Genomic DNA, 27,642 nt, shown 5'->3' on the forward strand with positions numbered 1-27,642 from the left:
TTATCCCTTCGTAACTTAAGTTTGATGGGACCTGCGAACCACCTCGCTCAATGTGAGTTTTTTACGGACCCCTATGCGGGAAAATGAAATTTCAAAATGGGGACTTATATTTATAGGGAATAGAGCCTACCCACACATACTCGTCTATAATTTTCCTTAACTAGGATAGAACCATGAAGCAACCCTATAAAATAGGTATATCTACCTTGGGTTGGGATAGGATCCTCATCCTTCTCCATGTGACTTAATTCGTTTCTATTGTATATATTGTTGAATAAAGTGTAATCCCAAGAGGGGGGGGGTGAATTGGGTATTTTAAAATTCTTTGAACCTATTTACCACTTAATTCCTATTTGTATATTTACCAAATCAATGCTGAAATTTATAACTAACTTAAATTGATTTTATCAATAAGTTCTTTTTACCCAATTAAATGTGTGTAGAGTTATTCAACATACACATGTAATACGAATATTAATAAAGTTTAATGCGAAAAGTAAAGAGTTAAGGGAAAAGAGAAGACAAATACAATTTTTATGAGGTTAAGTCAACTCAGCCTACGTCCTCGCCTTGAGCAACCCACTTAAGAATTTCACTATAATGTTTGCTCCTTAAATTGGGACGGAGCTTCCCTTACAATATGCTGCTTATGAGAGGTATAGCTCCTTCCTATTCCGTTGCTTACAAAAGATATAACTATCTCCTCACACCCGGTTCATAGCCCAAAGCGTGATTACAATCAAATATGTAAAACACTCAAAATTGCTTCCAACAAAAGTTAGTGAGTACAATTCAAATTCCTAATACATTAACATATGATGAAACTTGAAGCTCAAAATGTATGAAATGATACAATCGTTTATGTATGATATACTTCAAAAAACAAGTTCCTTTTTATCAAATCTCTCAAAATATTTATATAAATCAATACTTTGGAGAACTTAGGTTAAATCTTTGAATACAAAAATAGCTTTGAAGATTGCAAAGATTTGAAACACACTTTATCAAAAACAATATTTCTCACAAGATTTCAATCTCAATTTGATCTTGGTAGTATTTGACTTAATGTGTGTATATATATATTTATATGTATCTATATGATGAGAATACCAAATATCAAAAGCTTAATATATGATTTTTAGAAAATATCCTTCAATATATATAAATATAGTTACGCACTTCTTAGGATATCTAATCACCTAGTTTAGAAGTATCCAAAATATCAAGTCTTCAACTTTGAACTCACTTGAATGGTAACTCTTTAATCAATAGCCAATGAAAAACTTTCTTAAGTATTGAACTTGTCAAAAACAATCTTTGTATGAATATGAAAACTCAATATCAAACTTCTCAAATGATATTCAATAATAGATGTTGATATGAAAATCCCTTGAAAAGTTAAATGAATTAATCAAACCTCAATACCAAGATGAAAACAAGTTGTGTAAATGAATCCCCTTTGATTTCCGGAGTAGATTTGCCTAAGCTTGATGAATATAAGCTAGAGTGCAGGTAATCGTATAGCTTTTTGCTTAGATTTCTCAATTCTCTTTCAAAACAAAGTTCTCTTCTCTTATATTTGATCTTGGTTTTCTTTTTCTTACGTCCTAGGGTTTAGATATTCAGTATATATAGGTGTTTTACCCTTAGAATTGATCTCAATCATTGGATAAAAAAAATAGCTCGCGAGTTCTCTTAATTAAAATTAAATTTTTAAGTTTTCCCAAAAGTTCAGGGGACTGAGGTCGAAGCTCAAGCGACTGAAGTTCCTTCAGTGTTTCGAAAAATCAACTGGAATACAGGGTCAGGTGACTAAAGTGGGGTTCAGGCTCCTGAAGTGACAAGTTCAGGGGCCTGAAGTTCCAAGTTTAGCAACCAAAGTGCCTTGGCCACATTCTATATTTCCCATTAATTCTTCACGCTACCAAATTTAATCTTTAGGCTCCTAAAAAAATTCTTCAGGCGATTGAGGTTGAGATCAGGCTACTAAAGTGGTCATTTCCTGAATTTTTATTTTCTAAATTAAAATTTTTCTTTGCTCTCATTCTTGGGTCTTTTATAAAAATACTTTCCAGGGTTTTAAGAATATTTCTAAGTCCATGAAAGTCCCCTAATGATGTTCATGAAATGCATGAGTCCTAAAGTCATTCTCGGGTATATGTTGAGCCTCAAATTAAATCATATGAAAATGTAAATACATGAGTTCTAAGTACCCATTCCCATGACATTCTTAAACTTTGCCGCTTGCATCTTGATTCTCGTACTTTTTGAGTTCCATGGATCTTGCCAAGATATGTATGCTTTACTTTATGGCTTCCATGACTCGTTATCCTTATGTGTATGCTTAATATAGTTCCTGTTTACAAACTCAATGCACAAATCAAATACCAAATAATTTTTCATTATCAAAACCGGATTAGACTCGTAGAGTCAACAATCTCCCTTTTTTTGATGATGACAAATACATGAGCAAAAAATATATAATGGATTATGCCTAATAAGGCTCCCCCTCAATTAATGCATCAAATATTCAATAAATGAAAATATGCTCGTGTTCATACACAAAATGTTTAGCCTGAACCCAAATGAATTTTTGCTTATTATCCTTCTCCCCCTTTGCATAGCATTAATAACAATTTTTGCTCATTCTTCTACCCCTTTTGACATAAACAAAAAAGGTGTATAATAATAAGACATGAATGGACATAACCTTATGTCCTTCTCCCCTTTGAAATTTTAAAGTTTTAATCTTGTTCAACCATTAGATTTGGAAAAATTTTACTTCTCCCTTTTTTACATCAATCATCCCCCTTACTAATGCATAAGTTTCAGCAATTATGTGAGAATACCAAATATTGATTGATATGATACCAAATTTTGATTAATGTGATACCAAATGTTAATTAATGTGATATCGAATGTACACAAAAGTTGATTAATTGATTTGATACCAAGTGATTACATTTTAAGTGAAGTTGCTCCCCCTGAATTATGTCATCTAATATAATTCTAAGCAACCTCTCGACTATGCATCAGGCCTAATTCACGTCTGATTTGGATAAACCTATCCTTTACCAGTGGTTTCGTGAATATATTTTCTCATTGTTCATTTGTGCATACAAACTCAAGTGTCACATCCCCTTTTTGCACATAATCACGAAGAAAGTGATGTCATATCTCTATATGCTTAGTTTGTGAATGTAATATGAGATTCTTTGAAATGTTTATTGCACTCGTATTGTCACATCTTATAGGGATTGTTTCATAACTTAATCCAAAATCCTTCAGTTGTTGCTTTATGTATAGCGTTTGAGCACAACAACTATCTACTGCTATGTATTCAGTCTCAGCTATGGAAAGAGCTACTGAATTTTGTTTCTTGGAAAACCAAGAGACTTAGGAATGTCCTAAGAAATGACAAGTACCACTAGTGCTCTTCCTATCCACTTTGCTACCCGCAAAATCAACATTTGAATAGCTGATAATATCAAAAGATGTGTACTTACGATACCATAATCCAATTTCCACGATTCCTATTAGGTATCGAAGTATTCGTTTAACAACTAACAAATGTGACTCTTTTGGTGCAGAATGAAATCTTGCGCACAAACATACGCTAAACATTATATCAGCTCTATTGGCAGTTAGATATAATAAGCTACCTATCATTCCACGATATAACTTGACATCTACTAGTATACCTTGTTCATCTTTGTCTAATTTCAATGAAGCGCTCATAGGTGTAACTAGTATTTTTCCATCTTCCATATTAAACTTTTTGAGTAGATCTCTAATGTACTTCGATTGATTTATAAAGATTCCATGTTTTTCTTGTTTGATCTGAAGTCCTAGGAAGAAATTTAGTTCACCCTTCATGCTCATCTCAAATTCGTTCTACATAGTATTTGCAAATTCATCACATAACTTTTTCTTTGTAGCTCCAAATATAATATCATCTGCATATACTTGGACTAGGAGGATGTCATCTTTCTTAGTCTTTATGAATAGAGTTGTATCTATCTTTCCTACTATAAATCCATTTTCTAATAAAAAACCACTTAGCCTTTCATAACAAACTCTAGGAGTTTGCTTCAAACCATACAAGGCTTTTGTCAGTCTATACATGTGATATGGATTCTTGTGGTTTTCAAAACCTATGGGTTGTTCTACATACACTTATTCACTTATGTAGCCATTTAAGAATGCGCTTTTGATGTCCATTTGATATAACTTGAAATCCTTAAAAGCTGCATATGCTAAAAGCATTCGTATGACTTCCATCTTAGCTACAGGTGCAAAGGTTTCTTCAAAATCTATACCTTCTTCTTGGTTATATCCCTGAGCTACTAGTCTAGCCTTATTTCTCACAACTATTCCATGTTCATCCTCTTTATTCTTATATATCCATTTTGTTCCAATGATTGACTTATCCTCAGGTCTAGGAACTAATATCTATACTTTGTTTCTCTCAAACTGATTTAACTCTTCTTGCATGGACAACACCCATGATTCATCCTCTATAACTTCACTCGCATTCTTAGGTTCTTCTTGAGATAGAAATGCAAAGTGACTAATCATATTCCTAAGAGAGGGTCGAGTGGCTACTCCACGTAATGGTTCACCTATTATTTGATCAATGGGATGATTCTTTATATATTTCCATTCTCTAGGTGGTTCATTAACCTCATCTTCAATTTGAATAGTTTTAGTGGATGGTTCCTTAAGTTTATTTTTCTTTTCTAAATCATTCTCAATGGATAGTTTTTCAAATTCCTTGTTTATTTTAACTTCATCTTCATTAGCTCTTTTGGAGAAAGGATTTGACTCATTGAACACAACATGAGTAGATTCTACAACCGTTAATGTTCGTTTTTATACACTTTATAGGCTTTACTATCTAAGGCATACCCTAGGAAGATACCTTCATCTGATTTCACATCAAATTTTCCTAAATGTTCATTGTCTCTAAGCACAAACATTTATAGCCAAAGACATGAAAATATGATATGTTTGGTTTATGGCCATTCCATAATTCGTAAGGAGTCTTATTAAGTGATGGTCTAATCAAAACTCTATTTAGCACATAGCAGGCGGTATTCACTACCTCAGCCCAAAAATACTTAGGTAATTTATGTTCGTTAAGCATAGTTCTGGCCATTTCTTGTATAGACCTATTTTTCCTTTCAACTATACCATTCTGTTGTGGTGTTCTAGGAGTTGACAAATTATGGGCAATTCCTAATGAATTACAATAGTCTTCCATGCCTTGATTTTTAAATTCTCTACCTCAATCACTTTGAATTTTAGTGATTGTATATCCCTTTTCATTTTGTATTTTCTTATATAGGTTTATGAATTGTTCACATGCTTCATCTTTGTGACCTAAGAATAATACCCACGTGAATCTTGAAAAATCATCAACTATGACAAATGTGTATGATTTTCCTCCTAAACTCTGAATTGGGTTTGGACCAAATAAGTTTAAGTGTAGCATTTGGAGTGGCTTAGTAGTGGAGATTTTTTTCTTCTTCTTAAAACTTGTTCTTGCTTGTTTTCCTAGTTGGCATACATCACAGATTTTATCTTTCACAAATTTAGTCTTAGGCAGTCCCTTAACTAATTCTTTCTTAACAAGTTTTGAGATTAAATCCATATTTCCATGTCCTAGTCACCTATGCCAAATCCAGTTAATTTCGTTTATAGCAGATAAGCATGTCATACTCTGTGAAGTTAAGTTATCAAAGCTAGTGGTATATACGTTTTCATGACGCTTAGTAGTGAATAATATCTTATTATGAATAATATTTTATGTTCAACTATGCACTTGTCATGTTCAAAAGACATTTTGTAACCTAGATCACATAGTTGGCTTATGCTCAATTAGTTGTGTTTTAAACCTTTAACTAGTAAAACATCATCTATAATGAGTGAGGAATCATTATTGACTTACCTACACCTATGATCATTCCCTTAGCATTATCTCCAAAAGTAACAAACCCTTCATCTGTCTTTTGAGGATGTTGATCTTAAGTATATCCGCAAGACACAATCAAACAACTAGTTTTGGTACCCAGATTTTCTTGAGTCCAGGGGGGTTAGTGCTAGATTCTTCCATACTTTCTTGATTTTGACATCTTTATTTTTGAAAGGACAGTCAACCTTTATGTGACCCAATCTTTTACATTTAAAGCATGTAGTATTTTTATGATAATTCTTAGTTTGAACAAATGATTTTGACTCTCTTATAAAATAACTCATGTAAAGATGTCTTTTCTTTAGATTTTCCTTCCCATTGAAGCCAAGCTCTTCCTTTTCTAGGGAATTTCTTTGAAATCCTAGGAGCTTTTCAAAATTTTTTTGTCTCTCAGTAAATTTACAAATAATTTCAGATTTATCTTTCAAATCCTTTTCTAACTCCTCAATTTTAAAATCTTTGTCTTTTATGAAAGATGCATAAAATTCATTTTGGTGTTCAACTAAACTTGAAACCTCTTTGACTTTACTTTTCAACTTAGAAATTTCTTTCTATTCTTCTCAAGTATTTTGATAGAGTATAGGTGTAGACACCCCATTTTTACCCAGGCCCAACAATATTATTATTATTATTATTATTATTATTATTATTATTATTATGTTGTTATTATTATTATTATTATTATTATTATTATTATTATTATTATTATTTTTATTACTATTATTATTATTATTATTATTATTATTAGTGTTTTTATTATCTTTATTTTATTATTATTATTATTAATTTACTATAATTATTCTAGATTATTATTACTATTATTTTTATTTATTTATTTATTTTATTACCTTATTATTATTATTATTATTATTATTATTATTATTAGTATCTTATTTTGGAAATTATTATTTTTATTATCTTTATTTTTATTAGTAATGTTATCATTATTAATATTATTATTATTATTAATTATTACTTTTAATATTTGTATTATTACTTTATTTTTATTAATATTATTGTTATTATTATTATTTTACTGATAATATCTTTATTTTTTTATTTTTACTATAATTATTTTTTATTATTTACTATTAGTAGTAGTATTATTATTATTATTTCCTTATTGATCCTTATATTATTATAATAATAATAATTATTATTATTACTATTTTCATTATTACCATAATAGTAAAAGCAGAAAAAGAAAAAGATAATAAAAAAAGGAAGTTTTTTTTAGGATTTTTAGATTTTTTTTTTTATAAGGTGGGGGCAGCGGAGGCCAGAGTGGGGAGCGAAGCAAAATTTAAAAAAAAAAAAAACCTAAACCCGCAGGAGCTATCCCTTTCTCCCCAACACACAGCCTCACTCTCTCAATTCTCTCCATCTCCTTCAATGCCTCCATCTCCTTCAATGCCTCCACACCTAGTCTCTCCGGCTCCATCCTCACCCCCTCTGCTCTGCCGCTCCCAGTTCTTCTCCTCTCTCTGGTTCCGCTCTTGACCTCCTCTGCTCCAGACGAGCCTCTGCAGCAGCCCAGCCCCAGCAACCTCCTCGCACGGCCGCTGCAACATCAGACAGCGGCCACAACCTCCTCTGTTCCAGATGAGACGCCAGCTCAGGCAACCGCGATTCCCCATCAATTCGGCACCGTCGCGGGACCTCCCCTGTTCCAGTGACGCACCCCACGGATCCGCTACGTCCTCGCCACCGCAGGACCACGCCATCGCCGCCTCACTCCGAGAGGCCCCATCTCATACCAGAAGCTCCGCAACAACCCCCAGCAGCAACCTGCTGCCAACCCGCTGTACCACCACCATCGTCATCCCCCAAGGCCGTCGCTCCTCAGACTCCGTCATCTTCGCCTCTCGTCACTCGCTCCCGCCGCCGTCGCCGTCGTCGTTGTCGTCTCCGGCATCCTCCCCTGTCCCAACCACCTGAAGCCACCTTCGTCCCCGGCGGTGAACCCTATCCCCTGCCCTCCAGCCAGCATCTCACAGAAAATACACACACACACAGTGAACTCAGCACACACAACACTCACACATATACATATTCATTTTATTGATAGTGTTATATATGTTTATATTGATTATATTATTATTGTTATTTGTATATTATTAATAGTATTGATGTTATTATTGACATGTAATTACTAGCAATATTATTACATTGTTTGTATATTATTATTTGTAACATTATTATATTATCCTATATTACTATTAGTAATATTATTATTATTGGTATGTTATTATTAATATTATTATTATTTGTTCGTATACTATTATTAGTTATATTATTATCAATTTATTAGTATCACTATTATATGAATTATGTTAATATTAATATTATATATTAGATTTTGATATTTGATATTTTGTTGGTTTGGGTTTTGATACTTGATCTTCATGTTTAGGTTCTTAGTTGCAATTGTTGTATATTATTGTTAATAATATTATTATTTGTATATTATTAGTAATAATATTATTATCATGTGAATATCATTATTAATAGTGTTGTTATATTATTTGTATATTACCATCAATAATATTATTATAAGGTTTGTATATTATTTTTAATATTGTCATCATATTATAGGTGTATTGTTATTATTAGTCATATTATTGTGTAGTTGGCTCATTATCGTTAGCATTATTATTATATTAATTATATTAGTATTAGTATTATATTTGTTTATATAGCATTATTGGTAAGATTATTATATAATTAGCATGTTACTATTTTTGTTATCATAATATTGGTATATTGTTGTTATTATCAAATATGTAGTGCTCACGTGATATGTTTGGTTTGATTGCGTTTGAATATGTAAGGTTCGTGTGATGGGGTTACTGTTTAGGATTTTAGTTGTTTTTATTAAGGTCATATTCATTATTGTGTGTATGTAGGATTTTTGTTATTATTGTACCCATTTTATGTTTAATACTTGTATATTTAGGGTGTATATTAATTTTGGCAACCATGCTGTATTGGTATATATTATTTTCAGCAATACTTTGTTTCCATAATTTCATTATTTCTTTACCTTTGCATTGGTTTCCATGTTTTAATTTTAAATTTGGTTTATTTCTTTTATTAATTATTTCCATATGGGTGTAAAGGTATTTATAGGATATTAGGGGTGTGTACCATTAGGAAGATTATTATTATTACCTTTTATTATATTGTATTATTATTATTATTATTATCATGTGTGAAATTATTACGTTACCATTATGATATTCAGAATATGTATTTATTGTTAATATGTGCATATTGTTACTATTAATATTATTTATTATTATCATTATGGGATTACTATTATTATTATTATTATTATTATTAGTATCGTTATTATTATTTTTACTATTGTTATTTATTATTATTATTATTGTTATTATTATGTTCATTATTATAATGATTATTATTTTTTTATTTTTTTATTATATTTTTGTTATTAAATATTTTTTATTTTTTATCCCTATAATTTTAATGATAGGGTATGAGCTTTCGGGTTTCACGTACTTTAAGCTCTAAGGAAATATATATATATATATATATATATATATGTATATATTATATTTATTCATTTATTTATTTATTTTTCATGTGCATTTATAAATTCATAAAAGGAGTAATTTAAAGACTTTTTAAATTAATTCAGGGATAATTCTAAATTAATTAGGTACCGTTCGTAAGAACGGGCGCGTAGGGGGTGCTCGTACCTTCCCCTCGCGTAACCGAACTCCCGACTCCAACTCTGGTAACATAGGCCCATTCTACCCCTAACGAGGTAGTAATCATGTGTTCTAACCATACTAAAAGGTTAGTGGCGACTTCGACATTCCTTATTTTTTTCTGAAAATTAAAATTGATTTTTAATTTCACCGCTCAGGGCACACGCGCTCCGGGACGTCACGACAGCTTGGCGACTCCGCTGGGGACATTAGAGAGTCGAGCCAATAATTAATTCGAAATTATCCCAAGTTGAAATTTAATAAATCTTTTAATTACTCCTTATTTTGTGAATATTGTAATTTGTAAATAAACTTGATTAATTGTAAATGTTTTATTTCCATAATTCACAAACAACCTTAATTAATTAAAAATATTTTGTTTCCTAATTTTTTTGAATATTAATTGTAGATATTTTGTTTCTAAATATTCTGAATAAAGCATATTAACTGTAGATATTTTGAATAAGCATATTAATTATAGATATTTTGTATACTAATCGTAAATATTTTGTTTCCATATATATATATATATATATATATATATATATATATAGTTTTAAGTAAGCATATTAACTAAAAATATTTTGTTTCCAAATTTTTTGAATAAACATATTAATTGCAGATATTGTGTTTCCATACCTTTTGAATAAATATATTAATTGTAGATATCTTGTTTTCATATTTTTAATAGCATGTGAATAAATATGGGGGTAGCGGGATTAGGTTAAAATTGAATTCACACACTTTCACGCTCTATACCCGAGCTTTACCTGCTAAGATTAGATAGGGGTGTAATAGCGTTTATCCCTTCGTAGCTTAAGCTTGATGGGACCCACAAACCACTCCGCTCAGTTCGAGTTTTGTCTGGACCCTTGTGGGGGAGGATGAAATTTCAAACTGGGGACCTTTTGTCAATAGGGGTTAGAGCCTACCCGCACATACTTGTCTATAATTTTCCCTAACTAGGATAGAGCCATGAAGAACCCTGTATATACACACCTACCCTGGGTCGGGACAGGAGCCACATCCTTCTCCACATATAGTGTGTTGTATATACGTTGTGAGATACTTTGTATTATATCATGCAGTTTGCATCCATGTTAGACATACATACTACTTAGCCAATATTTTGAAAAAGCGCAACAAAAAGACCATGGTCCATCCTTTCAAAGAATGAAGAACTTGGCCCAAACATTTTAAAATATGGGTCGGCCCAACCATTTTCAAATAAATCGGACCCAATTCTTTAAAAACAAACTTGGGCCCGACCTTTTCCTAAGCAAAGACTTGGCCCAGGCTTGATTTTCAAAAGGGGTCAAACCCAAACTTCAAAAATGGGCTTTAACCATATTACCTAAAAATTTGGACCAACATTTTTCAAGTAATCCAAGCCCAATTCTTTTTCAACTAGGGCCTTATCCTATCATGAAATAGCTCAAAACCCATATTCTAAATACTTGAGGCCCAAGTGCACACTAAATTCCACAACCCGACATTGAACAAATCCAATGGGTTGACTAGCTTGAGTCAACCCCAATCTTAGATCGTAATTTGACCCTTTATAGAATCTGAGGTACATGGACCGTCATCAAAGAAAGGAATGGTTAAGGGAAGAGTTGAATTAAAATTGTGGTCCATCAATGGTCGTCTTAATCTTGAAATCTTTCATTAATGGGATGTTTTCAAAATTCTGGCAAAGTGGTCATTTAGGTTACATTGCATTCATGCATTCAAGCATAATTTCACGCATAACCATGCATGATAGGCTGATGCATGTTCATATCCATGTTTGTATGTGTAAGTGCACTAATTAGATCCATGCATAAACACCTATTGCATCCCATGGTCATGCATTAAATACTCACACATTCATGCATTACATAATCATGCATTCGGTTCTAAAAAGAAAGTTTTGGTCCATAGCTCTCTCAAGGAAAGAAGCTTCCTTAATAATTGAAAGCAATATTGAGACCATTACGCACCTGTACAATACTAGGAGAAAGGCAAGGGAAATGAGTGAACAACTAGAAAATAGGGTCCTAGGCATAGAATAAGGACAAGAAGAATTGACTGGGAAAATAAGCAAAATTCTAGAATTATTGATGAACAAAGAAAAAGCGGTACAGAATGATCCTGAGACAGATACGGACCCTACTCATCCTCCAGGGTTCACCCTAAATCATGGACAAACATCAGCTCCACCACCGGGTGTCTTGGGGGATCCAATGCTAAATATACCTCCATTCATCCCAACTATGCGAGCACAGGAAGTTCTAGTGGCAGGAACTTCCCTATTAGTAACTTCTGATATGGGGATAAATAGATCTGAGTCTGAGCATCGCTATGACGTATTGGAGGAGTGCTTGAAAGCAATTGAAGGGTATAATACATTCGACTCCGTTGACCCTAATGACCTTTGCCTGGTGCTAAAGGTCACTCTGTCGCCAAAATTCAAGATGCCGGATTCCAAAAATTCGATGGAACCCACTGTCCTTGGACCCATTTGCACCTTTATTGCTAGAAAATGGTTGCACACACCGATAATGAGAGGTTGATGATGCATTGCTTTCAAGATAGCTTGACTGGAGCAGCTATCAGATGGTACATTCAGCAAGATCGAGCGCGAATCCGTACTTGGAAAGATCTGGCAAATTCCTTCATAGCTTAATACCACCACGTGATAGAAATGGCACTTGATCGCATGACCCTACAAAGCATACAAATGAAACCTAACGAAACATTTAGAGAATATGCATATAGATGGAGGGACATTTCCATCCAAGTGAGTCCTCCGATGGAAGATAGGGAGGCTATCTCCCTATTCGTGAATACATTGAAAGATCTTTACTTTGGACATCTCTTAGGGGCAACCCCCCATGACTTTATGGATATTGTTTCTACTGGAGAGAAAATTGAAACGGCCATCAAAGTTGGAAGAACCAAAAGTGGTGACGCAGAAATTGATCCAAGTAAGAGGAAGAAAGATGAGGAAGCACAAATGATTCAGGGGCATCCTTACCAAGAGGGTAAGACCCGATGGACAAATAAGAACTTTGCTTACAAGTCCACAGTCCATCAGATAGTGCATTTAGGTGAGCAACCCCAAGTAGTTTCCTTCGGACCTAAGCCTATTACAAGGTAACTGAATGTTCAGGACATGGGAGGGAGCTCCCCGATGGAAAGAAAGAGAAAAGAAGTTCAACCTATTCCGATGACTTATGTAGAATTGTTCCCTCAATTGGTGGAAATTCAAATGGTTGCACCAGTACCAGGATTGTTGCTGCAATCCCCTTTCCCAAGGTGGTACGACCCAAATGCTCGATGTGAGTATCATTCTGGAGCAATAGGTCATTCAATTGAGAAATGTTGGCATTTCAAGCATAAAGTACAAACCCTATGATATTTGGGTCTACTGGCAATTGACGTGGAGGAGCCTATTGTGCAACGTTAAAAGAATATTTTGAAGTTCAGATCAGTCAGAGAAATACAAGTGGTAAGCTTTTGATCGTTCGCCCCCTTTAGGGATGCTTTTGTTTTCTTTTTTTCTCTTCTTTCTTTTGTTGCAATTTATTAACGTTTTTGTCTCAAAAATTTCCTTTTTCTATCAATGAAATGAAATTATGCATTTTCGTATATCACTAGCATCAAGAGTTGAATGTCCAAAATTTTGTTTACTCGTGTTTCATGCTGAGATAAGGAAAATAAAATACCAGTATTCATAAACCAAAAGCAGATGTTAGTTATGAAAAATTCAAGCTAAGAGATGGGAATAAAGGAAGATGAAACAATGTTCGTCACTCCATGAGTTCAAATACTGCGAAGAAGTTTTGAAAGCCTCAGTAAAATATATGTTGGTTCCATGAATCTCATGTCAGTTCGCAAATCATGTTTTGATCGAATGATAGATGGCCATCTTTGGCCGACCAATTATCCCCAAAAGAACCAAATATTGATTTACCAATTGTTAACCAAGTTGAGCCTGAATGTTAAACTAGTCTTTTCTTAAAAGTTAGTTCACCAAAAATTTAATCTGGGTTGGGTCTCTTAGCGTTTGGCAAGTCATATAAGACAACAATGGGCTATCAAAATGATGGCAGGTCATTTTTCTGCTACCCAAAAGAAATTCAAAGAAGAAATCCCTTGCAAAGCCCTTTTTGAGCTTGAAAAATCCAATTCTTAACCCGTCAAAGGATCGCACCTCACACTGGGGCAGTTTTAAGAAAATGATCAGTCTCGAATGGAATTCAAATGAAAATGAAGTTAAAATTCCTTCATAAAAGGAAAAGCCAAAGTTGCGATGAAAGAAAAAGAAAAAGAAAGAAAAAATAAGGGACGTACAATATATGTGATCTTTGACCAAATTAGCTTTGATGAAACCGATGATTTTGAGCTTTATTTAACTTTTTTCTTCTTTAACCCGTACCCCTAGCCTACATTACGGTCCAAATGAAAGTCCTAACCAGATTGGTATATGTTGTTGTCTTAAGTGATTTGTCAAACTCATTGATGAGTCTGAACTACGTAATGATCTGATCCTGAAAAGGTATGTAGGCAGCTTGTTCATATGACAAGTTCAGTCAGTACCTTGCAGAAACCCCAAATTGGGGCAAACGTCATGAGGGGATGCGATTTTTGAGCCTTGGTTTCCCTTTTATTTTGAAAACTCGTATTCCTAAGCTTACGTTTCGTCCTGAGTCTTAAAGACCATCTTGAGATCAAAACATGGGTCAGACTTAGCTGAACTAGGGGCAACCATTAAACAAGAGATTCCCAATGGTTTCACGGCAGAACAAGGAAGAAGAATAGTTCCCCAATAAAACTAGGGCAATCGGTGAAAGAAGAAAATCAGTTATTCAGTTCAAAAAGTTAGCGCCATCATCATAGGGCTCTCAAATACTGGTATGAAATTTTCCGTTGAAATAGCATGTGAACACAGTAAAACATCTATTTTGTGCATATGGCCTTTTGATTTAGCAAGTTGATGTCCTAAATGCATGATCATTCATCATTCATTCCATCATTCAAGAAAAAAAAAAAAGAAAAAAAAAATTTCATTCTTCAAAAGCTCCCAAAGGAAGACGGATGGTTAAAAGGGCTTAATCATCGACACATTTGCCAAAATATGATCTTTGTGAAAGGCAGGTAAAATGGTTAGGAATAGTTACAGATGCACTTAAGTGAGGCAAACTCTGTTTTGAGTTCCAATGACGCCGATTTGGGCGCCTTCATATTGAATCCAAGATTAGTAACTAGCGATGGTAATTGGGGCAGATTTTGGGTTGAGTTTTATCTGGAATAATTTTGATGCCTTCATATCAGAGTGCATGATGAAAACATAGCCATAATCAGTGGACGAGGGCTGAAACGAGGGCAGTTTTTCAGTTCCATTGGAGCAAATTTAGGAGCTTTCAGGACAGAATAAAAGTCGAAAATAGGGTCATGACTAGTGACATATAAACACTTGGGCAGATTTTGAGTGTCTTTCGAAATTTGAAACATGGCTAGAATCGGTGGCAACTTGGAATTTGAAAGCATACCCAAGATCAAAGATTGGAATTTGAAACAAGCACGTTGGAAGAAGAAAAGATTCATACATTATCATGCCTTTCATGAATTACCATACATTTCATGCATTGCATAAGAAAAAAAATACAAAAGGGAATCTCATGTAACATGCATACATATTTGCATTCATGCATCACTATGCACACATATCAACATATCACTGTATTCTAACATCTTAGGTAGCAACATGCATACATATAGCAATAGAGTACCATTCATTCATACTTGCCTGGTTGAATAAACTTCTGAATAATCTGTTTGCATTCTTGACCGAGCCATTTTTGTCTAGACATATTTTGAAACTGGGGCAGCTGAGCCCCATTCATAGATTCTCATGCTTTGAAATTGTGGTAGTTAACCCCTTGGTTGTTGAGTCTCAAAGAGGGTAATCTAAAGACAGCCAAAGAAACTTGGGATTTCATTCCCAATTGATAATCCCTAGTGGAGTAATTCTGAGCCCTACACCTGAGGACATGTTCCAAAAGGTCTCGAGACCTGGCACTCGATTGATCATCCTTAGTGAAGCAATTTTTCAAGACTTAGAACCCTACATATGAGCTTATTCTTCAAAGAGTTTCGGGATCTTGCACCCAATTGATCAATCTCAACGGAGCAATTCTTTAAGACTTGGATCCTTATACTTAAGGACACTTTCCAAAAGATCTCAAGGTTTCGTACCCGATTCATCATTCTCCATACAGAGTAACCATCTCCTTAGTCCAAATTAAGTTATCTGCCTTGAAATTAGGGCATCGGCCCTCACATCCAAAAATGTTGTTCACGACGAAACCGAGGTGTTGGATCACCTCAAAGCTTTCTTGATTATCTCATTCATGCAAGTAGTTTCTTCCAAATTTTTTTGATCATCTTATTCACCCTTATTGACCCATCATGGTCCCACCTTATTGACCCTTCGTGGTCCAACTCTTATTGACCCTTTGTGGTCCCACTTTATTAACCCTTTGCGGTCCCGTCTTATTGACCCTTCGCGGTCCCGCCTTATTGACCCATCACGGTCCCACCTTATTGATCCTTTGCGGTCCCACCATATTGACCTTTCACGGTTCCACTTTATTGACCCATCGCAGTCCCACCTTATTGACCCATCACGGTCCCACCTTATTGACCCATCACGGTCCTACTCCTATTGACCCTTCGCGGTCCCACTCTTATTGACCCTTTGTGGTCACATCTTATTGACCATTCACGGTCCCACCTTATTGACCCATCGCGGTCCCACCTTATTAAACCTTTGTGGTCCCACCTTATTGACCATTTGTGGTCCCACCATATTGACCTTTCACGGTTCCACTTTTATTAACCCATCGCGGTCCCACTTTATTGACCATTTGCTATCCCATTCTTATTGACCCATCACGGTCTCGCTGTTTCTAACCCTTCGCAGTCCCATTCTTATTGACCCATCGCGGTCCCACCTTATTTATCCTTCGCGATCCCACCTTGTTGACCCTTTTCGGTCCCACCTTTTTTACCATTCGAGGTCCCACTCTTATTGATCCATCGCGGTCCCACCGTTTTTGACCCTTCGCGGTCATCTTTTGTTGACCCTTCGCAATCCACTCCTATTAACCCTTTGCGGTCTCACTCATGTTGATCCTTCGATGGTAATTTTTGGGAAGTCACACTTTAGTCTTTTTTGGTGCATTGGGCCCAGTCCAAAATCAGCGTCTTTTATCTTTGCAGGTTTGTTGTTACAAAGAACGTAGGAGAGTTCTTACTTTTACTTTGAAGTAATGAAGCCTACAAAGAGGGGCAGTTGTAGACACCCCATTTTTACCCAGGCCCAACAATATTATTATTATTATTATTATTATTTTGTTATTATTATTATTATTTTTATTATTATTATTATTATTAGTATTATTATTATTATTAGTGTTTTTATTATCTTTATTATTATTAATTTACTATAATTATTTTGGATTATTATTACTATTATTTTTATTTATTTATTTATTTTATTACCTTATTATTATTATTATTATTATTATTATTATTATTATTATTATTATTATTATTAGCATTAGTATGTTATTTTGGCTATTATTATTTTTATTAGTAATGTTATCATTATTATTATTATTATTATTAATTATTATTATTATTTTACTGATAATATCTTAATTTTTTTATTTTTACTATAATTATTTATTATTATTTACTATTAGTTGTAGTATTATTATTATTATTTCCTTATTGATCCTTATATTATTATTATAATTATAATTATTATTATTACTATTTTCATTATTACCATAATAGTAAAAATAGAAAAAGAACAGAAAAAGAAAAAGAAAATAAAAAAAGGAAGTTTTTTTTAGGGTTTTTAGAATTTTTTTTTTTATAAGGTTGGGGCAGCGGAGGCCAGAGTGGGGAGCGAAGCAAAATTAAAAAAAAAAAAACCTAAACCCGCAGGGGCTATCCCTTTCTCCCCAACACACAGCCTCACTCTCTCAATTCTCTCCATCTCCTTCAACGCCTCCACACGTAGTCTCTCCGGCTCCATCCTCACCCCCTCTGCTCTGCCGCTCCCAGTTCTTCTCCTCTCTCTGGTTCCGCTCTTGACCTCCTCTGCTCCAGACGAGCCTCTGCAGCAGCCCAGCCCCAGCAACCTCCTCGCACGGCCGCTGCAACATCAGACAGCGGCCACAACCTCCTCTGTTCCAGATGAGACGCCAGCTAAGGCAACCGCGATTCCTCATCAATTCGGCACCGTCGCGGGACCTCCCCTGTTCCAGTGACACACCCCATGGCCACGCTACGTCCTCGCCACCGCAGGACCACGCCATCGCCGCCTCACTCCGGGAGGCCCCATCTCATACCAGAAGCTCCGCAACAACCCCCAGCAGCAACCTGCTGCCAACCCGTTGTACCACCACCATCGTCATCCCCCAAGGCCGTCGCTCCTCAGACTCCGTCATCTTCGCCTCTCGTCACTCGCTCTCGCCGCCGTCGCCGTCGTCGTTGTCGTCTCCGGCATCCTCCCCTGTCCCAACCACCTGAAGCCACCTTCGTCCCCGGCGGTGAACCCTATCCCCTGCCCTCCAGCCAGCATCTCACAGAAAATACACACACACACACGTGAACTCAGCACACACAACACTCACACATATACATATTCATTTTATTGATAGTGTTATATATGTTTATATTGATTATATTATTATTGTTATTCGTATATTATTAATAGTATTGATGTTATTATTGACATGTAATTACTAGCAATATTATTACATTGTTTGTATATTATTATTTGTAACATTATTATATTATCCTATATTACTATTAGTAATATTATTATTATTGGTATGTTATTATTAATATTATTATTATTTGTTCGTATACTATTATTAGTTATATTATTATCAATTTATTAGTATCACTATTATATGAATTATATTAATATTAATATTATATATTAGATTTTGATATTTGATATTTTGTTGGTTTGGGTTTTGATACTTGATCTTCATGTTTAGGTTCTTAGTTGCAATTGTTGTATATTATTGTTAATAATATTATTATTTGTATATTATTAGTAATAATATTATTATCATGTGAATATCATTATTAATAGTGTTGTTATATTATTTGTATAATACCATCAATAATATAATTATAAGGTTTGTATATTATTTTTAATATTGTCATCATATTATAGGTGTATTTTTATTATTAGTCATATTATTATGTAGTTGACTCATTATCGTTAGCATTATTATTATATTAATTATATTAGTATTAGTATTATATTTGTTTATATAGCATTATTGGTAAGATTATTATATAATTAGCATGTTACTATTTTTGTTATCATAATATTGGTATATTGTTGTTATTATCAAATATGTAGTGCTCACGTGATATGTTTGGTTTGATTGCGTTTGAATATGTAAGGTTCGTGTGATGGGGTTAATGTTTAGGATTTTAGTTGTTTTTATTAAGGCCATATTCATTATTGTGTGTATGTAGGATTTTTGTTATTATTGTACCCATTTTATGTTTAATACTTGTATATTTAGGGTGTATATTAATTTTGGCAACCATGCTGTATTGGTATATATTATTTTTAGTAATACCTTGTTTCCATAATTTCATTATTTCTTTACCTTTGCATTGGTTTTCATGTTTTAATTTTAAATTTGGTTTATTTCTTTTATTAATTATTTCCATATGGGTGTAAAGGTATTTATAGGATATTAGGGGTGTGTACCATTAGGAAGATTATTATTATTACCTTTTATTTATAATGTATTATTATTATTATCATGTGTGAAATTATTACGTTGCCATTATGATATTCAGAATATGTATTTATTGTTAATATGTGCATATTGTTACTATTAATATTATTTATTATTATCATTATGGGATTACTATTATTATTATTATTATTATTATTATTATTATTATTATTTTTACTATTGTTATTTATTGTTATTTTTATTGTTATTATTATGTTCATTATTATAATGATTATTATTATTTTATTTTTTTATTATATTTTTGTTATTAAATATTTTTGATTTTTTATCCCTATGATTTTAATGTTAGGGTATGAGCTTTCGGGTTTCACGTACTTTAAGCTCTGAGAGAATATATATGTATATATTATATTTATTTATTTATTTTTCATGTGCTTTTATAAATTCATAAAAGAAGTCATTTAAAGATTTCTTAAATTAACTTAAGGATAATTCTAAATTAATTAGGTACCGTTCGTAAGAACGGGCGCGTAGGGGGTGCTCGTACCTTCCCCTCACGTAACCGAACTCCCGACCCCAACTCTGGTAACATATGCCCATTCTACCCCTAACGAGGTAGTAATCATGTGTTCTAACCATACTAAAAGGTTAGTGGTGACTCCAACATTCCCTATTTTTTCCTAAAAATTAAAATTAATTTTTAATTTCGTCGCCCAGGGCGCACGCGCTCTGGGACGTCGCGACAATAGGTATTCTTGTTTTAGTTCAACATATGAAATCAAGTCATTTTCATTTTCAGAATCACTAGAATAATACGAAGATGATGAAAATGAGGATTGTACCTCAAGGTCATCATGTGCCATTAGACACAAATTGACAATCTCGTCGTTGTTGGATTCAAAATTCTGAACAGCTAGTGTTGTGTGTATCCCAACCTACTTTCAGCGCCTTTATCTTTTTCTTTGAGGCTTTCACTAGTTTGGGACACTCAAACTTGATGTGTCCAACCTCTCAGCAGTTGTAGCATGTTGGAGGATCTTCCTTCTTTTTCTTCATGCTAGACTCTCCTCTTTCTGATTTAGAGTTCCAAAATTTGTTGTTGAACTTCTTATTCTTTTTCAAGGGCTTTACAAACTTATTTGTAAGCAAGGTCATGTCTTCATCCGTATCTGTATCACTTTCTTCACTAGAATTGTTTGAAGATGCCTTAAGTGCTGTAACTTTCTTTGATTTTCTCTGCTCATTCCTTCTCTCATTTATTGCCGACTCATAGGTGATGAGCGATCCAATGAGTTCGTTCACCGACATCTCCTTAAGATTTCTCCCTTCTGCTATTGCTGTAGCTTTCGCTTCCCACACTAGAGGTAATCCCCTGAGTATTTTCCTAATCAACTCATAAGTAGGGTAAATCTTTCCAAGTTCATTTAAAGAATTAATGATATGTGTGAATCTAGTATACATGAATTGTATAGATTCATCAGTAGTCATTTTAAATGCTTCATATTCATTGGTGAGCATGTCTATCCTACTATCTTTTACTTCCTTAGTGTCTTTAATGTAACTTCTAATTTTTTCCAAATTTCTTTAGCTGAGTTACATGTCATTACCCTATTAAATTCATTGGCATCTAATGCAAAGAAAACAAGTTCATGGCAGTAGCACTGATTTGTACTGATTTCCAGTCTTCCTCTGTATACTCATCTTCAGTTTTAGGTACATTAATCTTATCAATTATTTTCATAGGAATATGATTTCCCTTAATCACCATTTTCCATACCTTCCAATTTACGTTCAATAGATATATGCTCATCCTACGTTTCCAATAGGTGTAATTTACACCACAGAAAATAGGTGGTCTAGTGGATGAGTGTCCCTCACCGAATGGAGTTACACCGATATGTATCATGTGATCTTTTTACAAATAAACTATTAAGTCTATGTAAACCTGCTCTGATATCAAATGTTGATTAAGGTGTAATCCCAAGAGGGGGGTGAATTGGGTATTTTAAAATTCTTTGAACCTATTTATCACTTAATCCCTATTTGTATATATACCAAATCAATTGCTGGGATTTATAACTAACTTAAATTGATTTTATCAATAAGTTCTTTTTACCCAATTAAATGTGTGTAGAGTTATTCAACATACACATGCAATACGAATATTAATAAAGTGTAATGCGGAAAGTAAAGAGTTAAGGGAAAAGAGAAGACAAACGTAATTTTTACGAGGTTAAGCCAACTCAGCCTACGTCCTCACCTTGAGCAACCCACTTAAGGATTTCACTATAATCACTGCTCCTTAAATTGGGGTGGAACTTCCCTTACAATCTGCTGCTTATAAGAGATACAACTCCCTCCTACTCTGCTACTTACAAAAGATACAACTCTCTCCTCATACCCGGTTCACAGCCCGAACTGTGATTACAATCAAATATGTAAAACACTTAAAATTGCTTCCAACAAAAGCTAATGAGTACAATTCAAATTCCTAATACATTAACATATGATGAAACTTGACGCTCAGAATGTATGAAACGACACAATCATTTATGTATGATATGCTTCAACACACAAGTTCCTTTTCATCAAATCTCCCAAAAATATTTATGTAAATCAATACATTGGAGAACTTAGGTTCAATCTTTGAATACAAAAATAGCTTTGAAGATTGCAAAGATTTGAAATATACTTTGTCAAAAACAATATTTCTCTCAAGATTTCAATCTCAATGTGATCTTGGTAGTATTTGACTTAATGTGTATATATATATATATATATATATATATATATATATATATGTATGTATGTATCTATATGATGAGAATACCAAAGATCAAAAGCTTAATATATGATTTTTAGAAAATATCCTTCAATATATATAGATATAGTTACGCACTTCTTAGGATGTCTAATCACCTAGTTTAGAAGTATCCAAAACATCAAGTCTTTAACTTTGAACTCACTTGAATGATAACTCTTTAATCAATAGCCAATGAAAAACTTTCTCAAGTATTGAACTTGTCAAACACAATCTTTGTATGAATATGAAAACTCAATATCAAACTTCTCTAAAGATATTCAATAACAGATGTTGATATGAGAATCTCTTGAAAAAGTTAAATGAATTAATCAAACCTTAATACCAAGATGAAAAAAAGTTGTGTAAATGAATCCCCTTTGATTTTTGGAGTAGATTTTCCTAAGCTCGATGAATATGAGCTAGAGTGCAGGCAATCGTATAGCTTTTCACTTAGATTTCTCAATTCTCGTTCAAAACAAAGTTCTCTTCTCTTCTATTTGATCTTCGCTTTTTTTTTTTTACGTCCTAGGGTTAGATATTCAGTATATATAGGTGCTTTATCCTTAGAATTGATCTCAACCATTTGATAAAAAAAATAGCTTCTTCTTTTAATAAAAATTAAATTTTTAAGTTTTTCCACAAGTTTAGGCGACTGAGGTTGAAGCCCAAGCGACTAAATTTCTTTCAGTGCTTCGAAAATCAACTAGAATACAGGGTCAAACAACTGAAGTGGGGTTCAGGCTCCTGAAGTGACAAGTTTAGGTGCCTGAAGTTCCAAGTTCAGTGACCGAAGTGCCTCGGCTAGATTATGTGTTTCCCATTAATTCTTCAGGCTACCAAACTTAATCTTCAGACTCCTAAAGAAATTCTTCAGGAGACTGAGATTGAGTTCAGGCTACTGAAGTGGCCATTTCTTGAATTTGTATTTCCTAAATTAAAATTCTACTTTGCTCTCATTCTTGGGTCTTTTATAAAAATACTTTCTAGGGTTTTAAGAATATTTCTAAGTCCATGAAACTCCCCTAATGATGTTCATGAAATGCATGAGTCCTAAAGTCATTTTTGGGCATATGTTGAGCCTCAAATTAAATCGTATGAAAATGTAAATACATGAGTTCTAAGTACCCATTCCCATGACGTTCTTGAACCTTGCCTCTTGCATCTTGATTCTCGTACTCTTTGAGTTCCATGGATCTTGCCAAGATATGTATGCTTTACTTTATGGCTTTCATGACTCGTTATCCTTCCGTGCATGCTTAATACAGTTCCTGTTCACAAACTCAATGCACAGATCAAATATCAAGTGTTTTGTCATTATCAAAATCGGATTGGACTTATAGAATCAACATATATGTTTTGTGTGGTGATATGCATCTTGCATCCATTTTAGACATGCATACTACTTAGCCATCATTCTGGAAAAACCCAATGATGAGATCATGACCCATCCTTTCAAAAAAATAAAACACTTAGTCTAAGCATGTTAAAAGATGGGTCGGTCCAATCCTTTTCAAATAACTCGGACCCAACTCTTTTTAAAACAAATCTAGGCCCGACCTTTTTCTAAACAAAAAAACTTGACCCAAGCCTGATTTTCAAAAAGGGTCAAACCCATATTTCAAAAGGGGGCTTCAGCCCTATTACTTAAAAATTGAAGCCAACATTTTTAAAGCAATCCAAGTCCAACTCTATTTAAACTCAGGCCTCGACCCATCAGAAAATAGTTTGAAGCCCATATTTTGAAACACCCGAGGTCCAAGTGCACATAAGAGTCTACAAGCCCACAATGAACTAACCCAATGGGTTGACTCACCTGAGTTAACCCCAAACCCAGATCATAACATGATCCTTCGTAGGATCTAAGGTACATGGACCATCATCAAGGAAAGGAATAGTTGAGGGAGGAATTGAATTGAAATAGTGGGCCATCAATGGTCGTCTTAATCTTGAAATCTTTCATTAGTGAAATTTTTTCTAGAATTATTGAAAAGTGGTTATCTAGGTAGCATTGCATTCATGTACTTTATGTATAATTTCACGCATAGCCATGCACGATAGGTTGCATGTATTTTCATATCTTTGTTTGTACGTATGTTTGCACTAGTTATACTCATACGTGAACACCCATTGCACAACATAATCATGCATCCCATACTCAATTTCATAACCATGCATGCATAGTCATCTCCAATAACTCGGTAATCACATCCCAATTTTCTATAAAACTAGTGTGCTAGTGTGCTGAGGTGGCAAAGTTAAAGATTCGGGGTTCCATTATGGAGCGAAACAAAAACGATCTCTATATTCTAGGCGGAAGGTTAAAATCATGGGAACTCATCGCCCAATCACAGTTGAAATGTCAAAAATGTCATTGTGTTAAAGGATTGATGGGTATTCAACTTCAGAAGTGAGCTCACGTGATACAAAAATGATGTGCTTGATCACCTAAAGGTAATAACAAGAGGAATGCATCCATGTTTTTCATCTAAATCATTTTGAAATTGAATGAAATAAGAATGTCTTTCAGTCTCATCTCATTCTATCCTCCTTCGATCATCACCTTGAGCCAAATTTTGCCTATTTTTGCTTGCATTTTGTGTAAAGTGACATAGGAAATAGTTTTGTAAGTACAAAGGACTTGAAGCCAATAGTTGGTTTTGAGAATCTATTCAATGGGCCAAAAAAATCAAAAGAAAAGAAAAGAAAAGAAAAAACGATGAAGGAAAAGCCTCCGAGCTAGAAGACCCCCACGTTAAGACATTGTCAAGGAGCCTCGTTGGGATGTGGATTTCAAAATGATGAAGAGTCGTAGGAGAAATATACAGAAATGACATATCAATCTTTGTCATATGTTTGTTTGATGAAATCAATGAATAAAGTCTTTTGTCTTTGCTATCTAAGTTATGATTTGTGTCTTAAAGGTATAATGATTATATTCTTATCAAATGAGGGGTGGCCATCTTTGGTCGACCAGTATTCCCCAAAAGAACCAAATACTGATTTATTATTTGTTAACCCATTTTGAGCTTGAATGTTAAACTAGCTTTTTCTTAAAAGTCAGTACACTAGAAATTTAACTTGGGTTTGGGTCCCCTAGCATTTAGCAAGTCATTTGAGACAATAATCATTACTAAAAGGATGGCAGGCCATTTTCCTGCTACCCAAAAGAAAGTCCAAGAAAAAATCCCTTGCAAGCCCTTTTGAACCTGAAAAATTCAATTCTTTATTAACCCGTCAAAGGATCACACCCCACACGGCAATTTTAAAAAGATTAGTCCCAAATGAGATCTAAATAAAATTCTAAAAAGTTCTTCATGAAAGGAAAAGTAAAGAGTGTAGTAAAAGAAGAAGATGCAGAAAAAAGAGAAAAATTAAAAAAAAAAAAAAAAAGGAAAGAAAGAAATAAGGAACATACTACATATGTGATCTTTGACCAAATTACCCTTAATAAAATCGACGATTTTGAGCCTTATTCAACTCTTTTCTTCTTTAACCCATACCCCTAGCCTACATTACGGTCCAAATAAAAGTCTTGACTAGATTGGTATACGTTGTCATCTCAAATGATTTTTTAGACTCAATATTAAGTTTGAATTACATAATGACCTAATCCTACAAAGGTATGTAGGCAACTTGTTCAAATGACAAGTTCGGTCAATACTTTGCGAATACTGCACCACAAACTAGAGGCAGAAATTTGTATTATGCGATGACATTTTTAAGCCTTAGTTTTCTTGTTTTTGGTGAAAAGTAAATCCTTAGCCTACATTTCGTCCTATGTTTTAAAGTCCACCTTGAGATTGGAATATTGATCAAACTACTTAATGAGACACTAGTTATAATTCAAGATAGGGAGTTTAAAATAAGCTTGAAATAAGTAAGAAAGAATCTCTAAGTGGTGATACAGTGGACGAGTTATGGTTATGAGGTTAAAAAAAAAAAGAGGTTGCTCATTGATATGATTCTCTAAGCTAACAAAGTTACATTAGTGTCAAAATAATGGGAAAATTTGTCTCCTATTTAACAAACACAGAAAATCAAGCAAAGACAAGCAAGTTTATGCATTCCATCCATATTCTTATTGAGATTGAGTTATCTAATTGCATGCTTATTTATTTAAATTTCAAAGAGATTTTAAAACATTAAGGATGCAATCCAAAGAACGTCCTTGTGAAGAAAATGTAAGATGGATAGGATTAGCTACAAATGCATCTACTGAGGTAGGTGTCATGCCGAGTTTCAGAGGAACACATTCAGGGACATCTATGTCAAATGGGAATTCAAAAATATAGCCAACATCAAAATTTGGTTTGCTCTAGGCTCGTTAGGAAATTGGCGAGTCATCATGTATTTTATATATATATATATATATATATATATATATAAATAAAAACCTTCTTACTCTTCCAAGCTTGAAAAGAGGACGGATAGTGGAAGAGTTTAAGAATCACCAGTAGGCTTCTTGTAGAGAAGGTCCTCGTTGGGAATGTACGATGCAGGTAGAATCAGTCACAGAATAATCTAACTGGGGCAAAGGTCATGATAAGTTTCATGTGAGCTGATTTAGAGATTTTCTTATTCAAGAGAAATTTAACAACACGACAGTAAGCAGTTACAGATACATTTAACTGGGGAAAATTTCAAGTTGAGTTTAAGTGGAATCCATTCAAACACCTTCTTATCAGATTGGAATATGAAAACAGGGCCAAGATCAGTTATAGATCCATTCAATTGGGGTAGATTTTGTGATTGAGTTTCATTTAAGCCAAGTTGATTACCTCCATGACCGGATGAATAAAGAAAATTGAGTCAAGATCAGTTATAGATTCATTCAATTGAGGCAGGTTTTGGGTTGAGTTTCAAGGGAACCAATTCAGAGACAACATAGCTAAGATCAAAGATTGAGTTGTTGATTACAGTCGCATTGGAAAGTTCATGCATCATCATGCATTTCATGCATTACACAAAAAAAATAAAAATAAAAAAATAAAAAAATACATACATGTCATATCATGCAACATGCATACATATCCTCGTGTTCTGGTATCATATCAAACAATACGCATGCACCCTTGCATTCTAGCATCACTGATAGCAACATTCATGCATCATATAATATCATTTAGTCTTGTCGTACTTCTCTTTTCATCATTGTCCAAGCAACCCTTGTTTCACTAATATTTGTATACTAGGGCAAATGGCCCGAGTCTAAGTCAAGTCATTGTTGTGTGCTTCAATGCTCAGGTTCTCAAACCTGGTGCAAGTCATTATTGTGTGCTTCGGCGCTCGGGCTCTCAAACCTGGTGCAAGTCATTCTCATGTGCTTCGGTGCTCGGGTTC

The sequence above is a fragment of the Malania oleifera genome, chromosome 2 (genome assembly GCF_029873635.1).
Source record: "Malania oleifera isolate guangnan ecotype guangnan chromosome 2, ASM2987363v1, whole genome shotgun sequence".
Taxonomy (NCBI): Eukaryota; Viridiplantae; Streptophyta; class Magnoliopsida; order Santalales; family Ximeniaceae; genus Malania; species Malania oleifera.